The sequence below is a fragment of the Pipra filicauda genome, unplaced genomic scaffold, assembly GCF_003945595.2.
Source record: "Pipra filicauda isolate LSUMZ 115617 unplaced genomic scaffold, ASM394559v2 scaffold114_size2234877_pilon, whole genome shotgun sequence".
Lineage (NCBI taxonomy): Eukaryota > Metazoa > Chordata > Aves > Passeriformes > Pipridae > Pipra > Pipra filicauda.
The window spans coordinates 308,467-323,881 of NW_024103596.1; the positions used below are offsets into that span (position 1 = coordinate 308,467).

Below are 15,415 nucleotides of genomic sequence, written 5' to 3' on the forward strand. Positions count from 1 at the left end.
TTCACCCAGCCTCATCCTGATTTAAAGCATATTCCAGGAGTTTCTGGCGGTGTAAAGTCAGGGCCTGAAGTAGAATTTGCCTTGGTTTTCTGCAGACTCCCATCTTCTTGCAGAGCCTGAGTGCTGCTGTAATTTTCTTGGAAGGAAGGCAGCAACAGCTCATTAACAGCAATTAACACTCAGCAAGGGTCCCCCTCGGGCAGTTAGTCAATGAGAGTCTGGTGTGTGACATAGTTAATGTGAAAAGAAAAACCAGAGGGGAGTCTGGAGAGCAGAGTGGCTAAGGGCTGAGCTGCTGGGCCTTTCATCTCAGCTGCCCAAAGTAATGGCAGAAATAACCAAAGTGACAAAAGGAGGTGAAAAATGATGAGGTGTCTCCAGTCTTGGTGGCCTCCGCTGGGATGACCACGGCTGTGATGTTAAAGTGTACCTGATTAACAGGACACTTGATGGGTTTTAATGCAAGCTTAGCTGGCCTCCAGTCCTAAGGGAAGGGTGCTTAATTGGGTTAAGGCTGCTTGGGAACCTCCTGCTGTTTAAGCCTTGTCTTCAAAAGCTGATCCAGATTAACCTCACTAAATATCTCTGGTGGACAACCCCTGAAGATGAAAGAATCGCTCCCAGCTATTCCCTGGCACTTGAGCAGCCCGTTGTCAGGAGATGTTCAGCTGAAAGTGGATGGAACTGAGGGCATAAACGGTGTCAAATTGAAAGCAGGTGGGGCAATGATGGCATTTATGGGGCCACAGCTGACCTGCTCAGACCTTAATCCCAACCAGATGTTAAAACAACATTCAAATTAGCTGCTCACTTCCCTTTCTTCTTCCCTTGCCACAGGATACCTTTCTCACTGTGAAAGAGGGCTGGTATGTGCAATGTTATTTTAAAATTACAAGATTTGGGTACAACCTGAGGTCACTGACAATTTGCAGAGCACAGATTCAACTGGAGGTGACAGGTGGCTGCTGCTTGTGGTGGTTGGTCACTTGAAGGATGGGTGGAGAGGGTGTTTTCAGTGATTTTCTCTGCCTGTCAAGTGTGGAGTGGAAGAGACTATGATGTTCCCCTGAGGAAAGCAGGGCTGGGAGGTCCCCTGCTCAGGACCTGAGCTCTGGCTGCCTTTGAGTGCCCTCTGGCACCTCTTGGAGTTCTGTTGGCCTCTACCCAAATATTGTCCTGGTGTTCCCAAAGAACCAAGCCTCAAGTGCTGGACTCAGGGCTTGAGGAGATGGGTGCTTTGGGAACACCAAAGGTGGCAGTGATGGGTTCAGTGGCTTCTGAGCTTGTTGCTTCTCCTCTCTAGCAGATCTAGGAGATTTTTTTGGAGCCTGATGGTTTGTTGGTGGATGCTTTAAAATTTCATGAGAGTGAATTTGGGCTCATTGGAAAACTTATTCTTTCCTTGTAGGAAAGTCCTCACTCTCTGAGCTTTCCCATGGATAAATGATTTCAAAACTTGTCAAAGACAGGGGGGAATGTCCTTGGTGGACATTATATCAGACAGGAAGGATGTCCATCAAGCTGCTTGCTCATGATGGGACTTGGAGGCTACATCCACGTGAATGTGCCTTGGGGTGGCTCAGCCAGTGACACGAGCCCAGCAGTGGGATTTTGCTCCCAAGAGGGAGGATTTGGAATGGTGAGACACTGCATTGCTATGGCAGAGGAGGTGGTGATGGGGGCTCCAGCATGGAGACTCAGTCTAAGGGCACACGTGGCAAGATCAAAGTCTGACTCAGCCCCTCCCTCAGGCCAGCAGGACTGTGGGAGTGACGTCTTTCCAGGAGTAAAGAACTAAGCATTAAGGTGCTGCTGTCCAAGGGACCGTATCAGGTCTTGGGAACACTGTTCAGAAGCAGAAGGCTCCATTTCACACTGGCTGCTGGTGGGAACTGGGCTCTCTTAGCCCAGGGAGCAGAGCAGTGGGGCTGGAAGAGGAGCACAGGAGTGTAGAGGTGTCCAGGTCCAAGGGGTTCCTCCCAGTCTTTGGCTTCAGCTCTAACCAAAGCAGCTTGTTCATGTGCCCAAATCTTCTTCCCTGCTTTTTTTGGGGGTGCTAAAAGTAGGAAATAAAGTCACGGTAACACACTCCCTTTCTTGCCAAGGTAGAAGGCTCAGGGGTTAATTTCCAACCAGCCTCTGCTGGAGGATGAGTCTCGCTCAGTCCCCCAAGCCTTCCTGTGAGCATGAAGCTGCCTGGCAGTGTGTTCCTGGAGGAACCTGCCAGGTCCCCCCAGGGGTGACCACATCTCCACGGGAGAGGGAGAACACGATCCGCGTGTGAGCGAGGGCACAGGACCCCTGCCCAGTGGCTGTAGGCAGCCTGGGTGCTTTCGGGGAAAACAGCTGTCCCAGATGTGAGCTATTGTTCTAGCAAACACCACTGACTCGGGGGCTCACTTGAGGGGGGCCGATTGTATCGGGATGGCAATTGTGAAGGAACAGCGTGTGTCCGATGGCTGGGAGGGGTCACTCTTTGTCAGCCCTCCCCAGGACTCCTCCTCATCCCACTGTACCCACCCTGTGGGTGGAGGACGCTGGCTGAGCCCCTGGCCAGGCTGGCAAGACCACAGGAACCGAAATGGCAGGAGCTCAGCAGCCACCCTGGCCGGGATGTCTGGTGGGACAGCGTTGGCCGGGCGCTGGTGGGGTCTCTGGTATGATTAAATCCATGTTGGGTTGGCAGCCTGAGCTGCGGCCACTGGAGTCCTTAAGTGAACATACTGCTTTTCGTTTTCCTTGGCCCAGCCACCACTGTTATTTAGGAAATCAAGTTGCCCCCTTGCAGAGGGTGATGGGGTGAGAGGGAATGAGTCCAGCATCACCCGAACCCGCTGGGACGGTGTGAGGCAGAGGACTTGTTTTGGAGGTTTTTAGGAAGGATGAGGGTGCTGAATCTTTGTGACTGTCGCCTCCCAAGGGCTGTGCTGGGGACCAGAGGCAGCCTTGGATTTTCTTCGTTTGTTTTGTTTGCCGTCAGTGTATGATCGTTACGTTACAGAATTTCCCCAATAAATTATCTTGTGTCCTTTTTATATCTGTGAGGGAGGCATTTTTAGAATGCTGGCTTGTGCTCTCCGGCTGGGACACCCAATTGCCTGGATCTAAAAATAAGTTGCAGGCTTGGGACTTGGTTTTACCCTTAAAAAAATAAATATATATAAATATAAAGCAAGGACGAGATATTTAGCTTTAATAGATTTATTTTTTTTTTCTGCATCTCAGTCCCTTTACTGACAAATGTAAAGACTGCAAGTTTTGCCCTTCAGTGAGCAGTTTAGGGTGAATGTAGCAAAGTTTTGGATCCTTTGGGAAGACTGAACATTGCCATCACGGTGAAGAGTGCCTGAGGAGGGGGTTATTGACCACAGGGCTGTGTGGTTCCACTTGCAGAGGAAATAGGAGCTGTTGGCTCAATTCCCTGTGAGCATCATCCCTGCTCAGCAAATTTATCCACTGCTGGCAGCCCCGTTAAAGGGTCTTTCTTCTCCCCCTGCTATGGGAGACGGGTGGGAGAGGAGGAAGCCCCCGGTGAAGAGCTGGACACTTGCTTTCCATTGAACAGCAGTGGGATGTGGAAGCTTAACTTTCCTGAGCTCCTTGGAAAGCCCTGCACAGCGGAGATCACATGTTCTAAGATGTCTGCAAACTCCTGCTTGTGCTGTGGGCAAGGGAAACTGAGGCACACAAGTCTTGGATGTCTTCCCCCCCAGTTGTGCAGCAGTGAGGTGCTGCCACTGATGTTGCCGTGGGGCCTCCTGCCTCCTAGTCCCTGGGTGGGGATGGGAGGCATTTAGTGAAGGGGGATGAAGCCTCTCTGTCCTGGCTAAATGCAAGGCAAAAAAAATGACACTGCTTCCCTTTGTCTGGAGTGCTTTGCTGAGCCTCCTGGCCCTGAGAGTTTGCTCAGCCACAAGAAGCCCGTGCAGTGCTGTGGGAGACCAGGAGCATTGCACCCACTGATGTTATCCCCTCCACCTCCCTCAGCAGGTTGTGAACTGCACTGTAAAAATTGGCAGTGAAATCTGGGCTCCTGGGGAACCCTGACTTGTGTTCAGAGACCTTAAGACCTCCCTAAACCTGGAATGTTGCTTCATATTTTTGTTTCAGGCAAAAAGTAAGAGAAAACTGATTTACAGGTCTGTTCTTGTGGGTTAGGTGGGACAGGGCTGATCTGTGTGCAGCCTAAGACGGGCAAAAGGTGCTGTAAAACTTGGTCCTGGACTGAGATTTTTTTTTTTTTTTTTATTTTGCTGTGAAACAAACAATCCAGGCAGAAAGGGAACCGTACCTGGCTTTGTTTAGCTTGGAACCTGCTCTAGAATAACTTGCCACTGTTGAGTTCTGCCTCCCAAAACCGCAAGGGGCTGCAAACATATTTCTCCATTTCCCCTGGCGCTTCTCACTCGCCCTCTCTCACACATGTTCTGTGTAACGCCAGCCAGCATCAACATTGTCAAAAAAAGGCGAGTGCTTACCCCAGGCTGTGGATAGTGAGCCTTTCTGGAGTGTTTTGGTGGGTGCTGGAGCTGGGATTTCGCCTGTGCTGGGCTTCAGAGGGCAACACTGGGCTCCCCTCCCTCCCCGAGCTGCTGCTTCACTGCCTTTCTGCCTGGCAGGATTCTTTTCCATCTCCTAAATGGTTCCAAAGTGGATTTTTAACTCTTTCTTTTGAAATCTTTTGACTAACTCCCCACAAATACTGCTCTTTCCCTGTTTTCACTGATTATGTCTCAGAGAAATTGTGGATGTCCCATCCTTGGAAGTTTTTAGGCCAGGTTGAACAGTGCTTGGAGCAGCCTGGGCTAGTGGAATGTGTCCTGCCCATGGCAGGGGGGTTGGAACGAGATGATCTTTAAGGTCTCTTCCAACCCAAACCAATCCATTGTACTTGGGCATGGAAGTGGCAGACCCATTACTGGAGTGGAAGCAGATGGTAACCTGCAATATTTTTCTCCTTTACTTCTCCTCCTCATTGGTGGAATAAGCAACAGGCTGTGACTCAGAATTCTCTAATTCCTGCTATGTTGGGTTTTTGAAGGGGAAGGTAAGAGAGAGCAGGAGGACTGATATCCCTTTGAAATTTGGGAGTTTTCAAGTCTTTGTTTTTTTTTTTTTTTTCTTTTGTCTTATTCTGTGCTCATGACACTCACTCAGCTTTGCTGCCCTGCACACACATGGCTTTGAATCTCCTCTTTGCAGTGGCTGAACCCACCATTTGTTTTCAAACAGGTAAAAATCTTGGGGCATCTGTGCCCCTGCAGGTTCATGCAAAAGGCAGACAGGAGAGGAGGGGTGGGAAAAGTGGGGAATAAGCTCAGCCTTGCACTGAGCCTTGGTAGGCCTTGGAAGCTGGTGGGGGTGATAACCCTAAATACCTTCCCTAGTTGTGGCAGGGGGGCTTCAGTCAGGAATAAATATCAGGGCTTAGTCTGTCCGTTGCTTCCAGGATTACTGCTTAGTAATTAGTACATTCCTTTGGAGTTCACTCGATGTTTTTGGTATGTGTTAACCCCAGACAATCCAAGACTTTTGTCTGAGGCACTTCCCCGTAGGATCATCTGCTGGGAGGCCCGCAGGTTGAGTTTAAACCCAGGAGCCCCGAGGCACACGTGTTCTTTTCAGCTCCCTGTGAGCAGCAGGGCTTGCATCACCCACGAGAGACGGGTCCACGTGTGCCACGCTGGGAGCATGTGGCTCTGCATCACCGCCCCGATGTCTAATGAAAGACATCCCCGCGCCCTGATGGGGCTCAGATGGGCCGCGCGCGTGTCGGGATGATCTCAGCCGCGGGGGAACGGTGGAGCCTCTCCGAGGAAGAGAGCGGCCGTGATTCACTCGGATAGAAATAGAAAGGCCGAACAAGCAAATGGAAAACTCCTTATTGACCAGGTCCCGGCAGTTTAAATGGGTTTTTACTACCTGTTCCAGTATTCGTTTGAAAAATCATACGCATTTACTCATACGCGCTCCAATCGGGTGGTTTTTAAGCCATTAAGGCCCATTGGGTCAATAACCACCATTTTCAAAAATCTATTAAATTCCCATTTCCGTGGAAATAGAGCTTTTACAATTGATCATGGCTACCGACTCCCATTAAAGTAAACCCCAAATGCTATCAACTCCCCCAAGATGTAGAGCACTAAAAGACAGTTTGCCAGGACAGATTTATCCCAGGGGAAAGTTGATGGCCCATTATGCTTAAGCAGCATGAGGATTGTCACATAAGGCAGGAAGTTTATGGGACTTGCATGGATTTGTCCTCCCTGAGGGGGGTGAAAAGGAAGGCTCGTGGGTAGAATCACCACTGCTATCACAAGCTCAAAGCCAGGCTCCTGCAGGAGCCTTTTGGGAAACATTTGGCTTATTTTGTATTAAATTTCAAGTGTGTACAGGCTTTGGTTGTTTGGCAGAACCAAATGATGCTTTAGGGGTGAAAGGCTGTAAGAAATGTTGAATTTGTGGGTCGATTCTTGGTGGCACAGGGTTTCCTTTGTTGCGTAGGTCTCCATAGCAGAGGTGTTCCAGCCCTCTCATCATCTCTGTGGCCTCCTCTAGACTTGCTCCAACAGGTCCAGGTTATTCTTATTCTGGCAGCCCCAGAGGTGGATGCAGCACTGCAGGTGGGGTCTCATGAGACTGGAGTAGAGGGGAAAAATCCAGTTCCTTGTCCTGCTGGTCACACATCTTTCCATGCATGTCCCAATCCTAAAACTGAAGCAGAGAGAGGCTGTGTGCCCCTGCTGAGCACTGGACATGGAAGGTTACAGCTCTGGCAGGTCCACCCCAGGAGGTGCCCCAAAGGGCTGGGAGCCATCAGTGTGGCTGTTGTCCCCTCTGAGAGCAGACTCCAGTTTTCAGGACATGCACCAAGGATGGGAGAAGGGCAGTGCAGAAGAAAGGGGTCCCAGCCCCGGCTCCCACACCTTGGCTTGGCAGAGCAGCACCCAGGGAGCTCTGCAGTCCAGCTGTCCTCCCTGATTAGGGCTTTGCCGTTCCCATCCCTGCCAGACAGCAGCAGCTCTCTGGACACAGGCAGGCTGCCGGCGTCAGCCCAGAGCTGCTGTGCCCCCACGCAGGAGGGGTCAGGTGGTCCCTGCCGAGCTAGAGGCCACGCTCCCCTTGTTTGTCTCCCTTCATGCCTCCTTCAATCAGCCTCACCGCAGCCCTCTGCTCCCTCCCACAGGACTGCATTTCTCTGCTGTGTGTGTCTGATCCCAAACCAGCACTGCTCTTCCTGCTGCCCTCGCCTCTCCAAGCCCTTTCTGCTGCGGGGCCAGGTCTAGGTGCCTCCTCCATAAGGCCACTGTGAAAAGATGTCCCTTCCCCTCCAGCAACAGTGGTGATGTTGGATGGTATTTGTGATGGGAGTGGAGGAGGCACTGTGGTGAATTAGTCCCCTCCTCCTTAAGGGAATTTAACTTGAGGTGGGTGGAGAGGAACAAGTGGGTTCCTGTTCCTTAGGGAGGGGGTAGACAACTGTCCCTAGAACAAGTGTTGAAGGACTTTATCTTGGGATAGTAGTGTAATGGGTTCTGTGTTAGGCATCAGAACCACTTGACCATTTGGGGTCATTGGTGGTCGGCCTTGGTGCCTCCTGCAGTGCAGGACTGGCTCCTCCAGGAGCTCGGGAGAGACTGTAGGTCTGCTGAATACCCACAGACATCAGAATTTATTTTTTTTTTTTTGAAACTGAAATGGAAGTGGTCAAGTGTTTCTGCTGGTGCCTGGGTCCAAATGAGTGTTTCTCAAAAACCTTACCTCCTCCTAAGGTGTCCTAGGGCTGGTGGTACCTCAGTTGTAGCCGGGAAGCCTACCCAGGCACATGGAGATGTGCTGGGATTCCCAGCAGAGCCATCCCAGGAGGCCTCAGACAGACTGTGGTGCCCACCACATGCATGGCAGCCAGTAGCTGAGTGAGACAGTGAGCCAGCCGTGTCCTCAGGGTGCAAACATCCCAAAACCAGTGTTTTTCCATGATCCAATCATCTGATGCACATGTGCACCCCACTGGTGTGGGTGTCCCGAGGGTGCCCACCGTGCTGTGAGGGCACAGCTGGGGGTAAACCTCTCTTGAGGCTTATTCTCATGGATTCAATACAAGTGGGGGACCGTCCTCAGTTCAACCCCGAAAACATGGGTACCAGTGGGCCACATGGAACCAGCCTTAAAATATGCAACCAGCCTTAAAACTGGTCCCTGCCCCCTTGCCCTGCACATAAGCTGTCAACAGAGCTGTAACAAGATCCAGAGAGGAAAGCAGCATGTGGCAGAAAAGCAAACAGTCCCTGAGCAGGCTGATGGGGAGGAATTAATGTGGCTTTCCTAAAGTCAGGTGCCCTGTCGTAGATCCAGAGGCAAAGGCAAGTCCTTGATGCCCAGCTGTGGTTTTGCTCTGTGTTTAGGAGAACCTTGAATGTAAAGAGGCCAGCTGTGGTGATTGTGGAAGTCCTGTCAAATGCCTCTGGGTCATGACCAGGGGGTCAGCTGCAAGGGCAATCTTATAGTAGGGGTCTGCTATTGACCTCCAAACCAACATGATAAGGCCAGCAAAGCAATATTTGAGTCATTTAAGCTCTGTGTCAACAGAGCCTGGTTCTTGAGGGTCACTTCAACTACCCAGACATTTGTTGGAAGAATGATGTAGTAGCTCACAGGTCATCCATGAAGTTCCTGGAATGTGCAGAGGAGTGCTTCCTCGTACGAGTGTTGGATGTGCCAACCAGGAATGAGGCACTGCAGGACTTGCTACTCACAAGCCAAGCAAGCCTGGTTTATGTCTTGGCCAGTGGTAGCCTCGATTTGGGATCTTGCCGAGATGCTGGTGGTTGGTTCTGAGACAAATATTTCGGATTTTAGAAGAGTGAATTTCAGCCTGCTCAGACCTCAGTTGTGAGGGATTTGCTACCACGGAGGATAAAGGAGCTAGAGAGTGCTGGGAATTTTTCAAGAACGCTCTGGAAGGCCAGAGCCAGTTCTTCCCATTTAAAGGTAAGGGAATCAAGCAGAGAAAGAGATACCCTTAGCTTAATGTGAGCTTCTGAGTCTGCTCAAAGCCAAAAGAGAAGCATATCAGAGACGGAAAAGTGGACAAATACCTGTTGAGAACTGCAAGGGCATTGCCAAGGTGTGCAGAGGTGCATTTAGAAAAGGAAAAGCTCAGCTTGAATTGAAACTGGCCACAGATATAAAAAACTAGAAGAAAGGGTAAAATTTTTTGCAATAACAATCAGCCATTGGAATAATCTCCCCAGGGAGGTGGTGGATTCCCTGACAGTGAACACTTCTAAGATTCAGCTGGACAGGCTGCTGGGCTCTCTTGTCTAGGCTGCTTTTGCCAAAAAAGGTTGGACCAGATGATCCTTCAGGTCCATTTCAACCCGGTACTCTGATTCTATGATTCCCAGGAGAAAGGCCAGCAAGTGCAGCACACCTTTGCCTGCTTTCCCACTGGCAGAATTTGGGATCTCTCAGTGCAGGTGGCTGGTTAAAAATTTGGCATCCTTGGCAGAGTTATTCAGAGCTTGCTCAGAGGGGGCATTGCGTGTCCTTCACTGACTTTCAGGTGATCACATCTGCATCAGTCCCTTTGTTTAAGCATTTCCATCATTTTTTTTTTTTTGAAAGACGAGGCAGGAAGGTGAAAGTAATAACATGGAGACCTTTATTTCTGAAAGTCTGCGGAAATTTTCATATGGATTTAAAGTCTGTCAGAGAGAGAACAACCAGATCAACCTGTCTTCTTGAGATCTTTGTTCACCCCTTTAGACATCACTGCATGTACCATATCAGCTGTTCTCCAGTCATGTCCTGAGGTCAGCCCTTCTGGATCTGAGGTGGCATTTCCCCTGCCAATGTATTACACCCACTGAATTTTGTTTATCTACAAGGGTTTCTATTTCTGCACTCTTCCCTCTTGCTGTTTGCCCCCTGTTCTGTATCCCTACGTCCCACACCTTCAGAGTTGGGACTTGCCACCTCCCCAGAGGTTCATCTTCCCTCCCACCCAGTCTAGATGGCACTTCAACCCCCATCCAGCTGCTACCACCTTTTTATTTCCTTTCCTTTATCTTGAGCTCTGCTCCTCTACCATGTGTTTAATCTTGGATAAAGGTGAAGACCATACTGTAACTGTCCAGGGATGCATCTTAATTATACTGAGCTTCAGCTTCACCTTCCCTGCTCAGCAGATTTGATTCTTCCTTCTTTTGCCCTTTTTATTTCTGAAAAGGTCTTTTTTTCTTTGTTTTCACTGGAGTCAGCTTGATTTCAGGGAATTCCTGTTTCACCCCATCCTCTCTGTCATTTCAGATGCAGCAGTATCTGCTGATTAGTCCTGGTTCTCAATTCTTCATTCAAGACCTGTGTTCATCCCTCAATTTAAGTTGATCTGAATCAACTCATTATTAGTTCAGGCCAAGTTTTCTTTCTCTCTGCCCCTCCATAATTTCTACAACGCTTACCAAAACCAGGTCTAAAATAGCACTGCCTTTGGCTGATTCACTGATGATTTAGTGAATAACTTTTTAGCCAACACTTCCAGGAATATCTGGGCCATGCCATTGTTAGCAGCACTTATTCTTCAGCCTATCTCAGGGCAAAATGCCCTGCAGGCTTTCTGGTCTGACACTAGTGTTATTGTCTTTCTTTCCCAAATCTGACCTCAAGAAGTTGCGTACTACCCTCTGCTGTAACTGGGAGCTTGCCTGCTGTGTGATCCACAGCCTTCTTGCTCCCTTTCCCCAGTAAATCTATATGGAAGGGTCACAGGCTTGGACAACAATGTGTCTTTTTGATCCCATCTGCAGCTTTGCCAGGGCAGTTCTCTGACCCTGCAGCACCTGCTACTGCTTTGGTCCCCAGGCCAGGTCCTGCTCACACATGGAGATTGAGGGTTAACTCTGAATCCAACTGGAGTTGCTCATGCATAAGGAAACCTCCTGATCCTGAGGGACCCTGTTTTGCCCTGTTGCCCTCTTTGACACCTTGATACTCAGTCACTCATGCAAAATTTAAACGGTGCTGCCAGTGAGGGCTGCTTCCTAGGCTGCTGTTCTCCTCATGCTGCCTGTGCCTCAGAGGTGGGTTTTTCCAGGCGTGCCCAAGAGCTGTGATGTCCTCATCCCCTGTGGACTCAAATGCTCTTTGGCCGGAGTCCAACACACAGTGAGGCTGATGAAAGACTCCTGAGCACTACAGAGGGTATTATTCCAGCAGTGTTGTGCTTCCTGTGATCCCAGGGGAATGTCTGGCTGTTTCTCAGCCTTCCCTTCACATCTTGCATGTGTTTTGTATCTGGCTGTGTTACCAAAGCCTGTCCAGATGAGAGTCATTTGGATGTTGCTGCCTTGTCAAGTTGTCATGATGCTGGCAACGATGTTTGTGGCGTACCAGCATAGTGCTGGACTGGAGTCAGAGCTCCTCGACCGTGGTCATGGGGATGCAAGGAGTCTTAGTAAGTGCAGGACTTAAAAATACAGCATTCCCCAGGCTGAATTAACACCAGAAATTCCAGGGCAGGTAAACCTGGCGTGTGAGGCAGCTTCAGTTACAAAGGACCACCATCAGCCCAGCGTGGAGACAGCCCAAGTAACCCAGCTGGGCTTGTGTGCTGTGCCAGGGTGGTGCCGTGTTTACGTTGTGGTGGTGGGCTCTGTCTGCCTGTGCCAGGGGAGAAGGGAGGCAAGGCTGAGGCGGGATGGGAACAGGGATGAGGGTTAACAAATTCTAGCAAGGAAGATTCACTTATGCAAGCGGAGAGCCCAGGACTGGAGGATTCTCTCTTTAGACTTCCCTGCTAAAGAGCCACCGTGGAGAGGAGCCCCTTGGTGGCGTGAATTGGAAGATAATCACTTCAGCTCCCCATCTGGAGGAGCATCTCCCTTTGTGGAGGATATGGAGAATTTAGTGTCTGCTCTCCAAAAATGTTCATGCCACTTGAACCAGCCACCTGTCTTCATGAATTGAGCTGTGGCTCTTGGGCTTGTGTCTGCTGCCTCAGAGACGAGGTTACTGTGTGTTGCATTAACCCTTTGCAACCTCGGAGAAATGTGTCATCTGCATGCTGAAAGTGTTATTGGCTGACTGGTGCTCATTTCTGGGAAGTCTGAGGGATTCCTCATTTGTCAAGCAGAGGTTTGGGGGAAAAGGGAGCCTCTCTGCTTGCGGGGAGTAGGAAGAGGAATTTCCTTGCGGTGGTTGAAGGACATGAAAGCAGAGCCAGGAATCCCCTGTGACTTCATTAGGCTGTATGGTTAGCTGGAGCTGGCTGGCTCTCAAGTATTTTCCAGTTGTCCATGGAGGGCACTTGGACGGCTTCCACCCAGCCCCACTCCCACATCCCCTCTGAAATGTCTACAGGGAAAAGACTCCTATTTTTGAGTCGCAGTGGAATTCCTGTGGCATTACACACTGCATCCTTTGCAGTACCCAGAGAATTCAGTTCAGTTTATGGTACTGCACAGGATACATGCTGGCCTTGCTTTTCAATTGGAGGTGCCATCTTTTGCTTCTTGGTGATCATGGCTCCTTTGTGGCCCTGAGGCTTCCTGGTATGATACGGCTGTCACCAAAAAATGCCACTCTTGCTCCTCATCTCCCACCTCAAACCACGTCAGGCTCGTGTTACAGCTTGATTGTACATTCTGCTGCCCCACAGATCAGCAGATCCTCTCCTCTTGCCCACCTCTGCACCAGCAGTGGTCCTGTTGTTGCTGCCAGAAATTCCTGCTGGAAAAGCAGCAACAGCTCTGCCTCCCCAGGGTATGTCAAGCCTTCTCCTTTGTCCAAGCCAGCCCAGAGCCTGATTTACAGTCATGATTGGGAAGATGCTGCTATCCCCCTTAAAGGTTAGGATAAAATTGTCCAAGGAAAAGCATGAGAAAAGGATGTGAGGGTTCTCCAGGGAGGTCTGGCATCGTGGATGAGAGTGATGTTTTTACTGCTCAGAAAGGAAGTTTTGGGTCTTTAGACTTTAATAAGGTAAGGTCTAGTGCAGTATAAGTTTACCATGCAAAGCTGGAGTCATTTGATGACTTTCCCCTTTGATATGATGGGATGACATGGAGAAGATGGAGCAGGACTCCAAGAAGACAGAAGACAATGGGCACAACTGGGAATGTGACAAATTTGGATTAGGAATTTTTTTTAACTTGAGGATGGTTAAATACTAAAATAAGTTGCCAGGGAGGTTGGGAAACCTCTGTCCTTGTAGCTGGACCTGACCTTGAACAACCAGATCTAATTAGACCTGTTTTGAGATCCTCTCCACCTGCCAGTTAAGTCTGATTCCACTATTCTATGGTGACACAGTCACTGAAACTGCTAGACTTCATCTTCCTTTCCTTTTTTTGACAGCAAGAAGAGCCCCACGCTGACAGCTGTCCCACACAAGTAAAGCAGGATGCAGTGTGGTGCTGAAGCCTGCCTTAGAGTCAGGTCATTGACTAGTGTCATTCATCTGGCAAACCTGATGTCCCTATTCCATCTCTCTTTTATCCTCTGCCCTATTCTTTGGGGTTTGTTTGGGTTTTACTCCTCAGCTGCTGTCCTTCTCTCCTTCCTTGTGTTTCCATGTTGTCTTGCAGTGCCCACCCTGCTGTAAATGCCATCTAATTTGGAATACTCTGGTCTTGTAGGCATTGGAAAGCTATTTGGGGAGCAGAGGAGAGGGCTGTCACTTAGGCTGTTTGTGGAGACCAAAGGCTGCTCTGCCTTCTCCCCAGGGAAAATCACAGAAGTGCTGGACAAGAGGAGAGCTTAACCTTTGGCAGTAAGCAAAAGGCTCAGACGCCAGTTGGGTGCTCCTTGTCTAACCTAAGGATGCCAGTGGGAAATGTGAATTGAGGGGAATTGGAGTTGCCCGTTCTAGAGTTGTTTTGGTCTCGCTCGTGTCTTTGGGGATGTCGGCGAGATATCTGTGCTTTCCGTGCCATAGTGGGTGAAACTGGGGTCCTTTCCTCTCCTCTCCTCTTCCAACTCATCCGAGCATCTCGGTGCTGGAACTGCTCCCTCTAACCCTGACACATCTCTCAACCATCCGCATCTCTCAATGGAGGAAACTACAGTTATTTATAATTAAGGCTTGACAAAAAATGCTGCTAATGTCAAGGGACCGGCAGGCGACAGCCAGAAAAACATCATGTCTCCAGAAGAGGGGCAGCAGGAATATCCCTCTGAATAGGGCTGACGTCGGCTCCTGGAATTTGGACAGCCTGGAAGGGTTTGGGGCTATTTTTCCGAGATATCATAGGTCAGGAATTGATGTTATTTTTAAGTCTGTGTCCCCCGAGCAGCTCTGATGAGTGAAGGAGACTTTCTCTCCCCCTCCCTGCTCCTTGTGCTCTATTTCTTTGAAATTTTTGCTTCTCTTTCTTCCGAGTCATGCCACAAATATGTCCTTCAGGTTTGTTTATTCCTCTCCCTATCTATTCCTCTCGGCCTGCTCCCGTCTTGGTTGGGTTGGAGGGATGGCGTCAGCGTGGCTCGTGTCTGGGATGCTCAGGCGAGACATCACAGGCAAGAGATCATGTTCTCCTAATTTGTCCTTTCCGGTTGGGAGAGTTTTCTCTCCGCAAGCTGATGTGGCTGGGGAAAGTGTTCTGGGAATGCTGCTTTGTGGTGGGAGATCTCGGGGCCTGTTGAAGACAAGCCGGTCATCTCATCTCGCCACATAGTCCAGCCAAGATTTTTCTGAAGTAACTGAAGTTTCAGAGCTGATGGGAAGGTGGGTGAGATGCCTCCAGCTCGGGATGGTCTTTTGGGGCTGACTGGTAGGGGAGAGGCAGTCAGCAGATCCCGATTATCTGACATCTCCCAAGTCAGCAATGGCTTCTGAAAGTCTCTGCTATTTCAGGTCCAGGGAAGAGGCCCTTGGGTTTATCCAGCTCTGTTCCACATGCCATCCTGCTCTAGTTTATTTCTGGAATCCTCTGTTTTTTCAACTTTTCCTCCTTCTCTTCAATTTGCTGTAGCAACCTCTCTCTCTCTCTAAACAGGCCTGTTGGTGTAATAACTTGACTCGGGATCTTGCCATTTCAAACAGCATATTTGCACATTTCATTGGTTTTCTTTCTCAACTCACATCTCAGATGAGAACACACCTTTTCCCCCTTAGCCCATGCTCAGCTTTTTGTCCCTCCTTCCTTCCTTGCCCTAATGGACACCACTTCTACAGAAGCTGCTTGTTCAAATAGAGCTGCTGTGCCTTCATGGCGAGTCCAGTGTGAAGTACTGACTGCACTCCCTTCATAATCTCTCCATGCAGCTCAGAGATGCCAATTGCTCCTGGAAGCATGGGAATAAGTGAAATGCTTTCCACCACCTTAATGTTGCTGTTGGCCTTACGCTGCAGGTTTAGTCATTCTTATGACATATTTCCACAATGGTGCATTTCCATCATCATTCCACAGTGATG

General features: G+C 49.6%; 1 protein-coding gene across 1 annotated transcript in view; it reads left to right on the forward strand.

Moving 5' to 3' along the window:
- The window catches only part of PAPPA2 (pappalysin 2), a 90,123-nt gene that overhangs the window by 11,069 nt on the left and 63,639 nt on the right, over positions 1 to 15,415 (forward strand). The gene's annotated exons all lie outside the window — the stretch shown is intronic.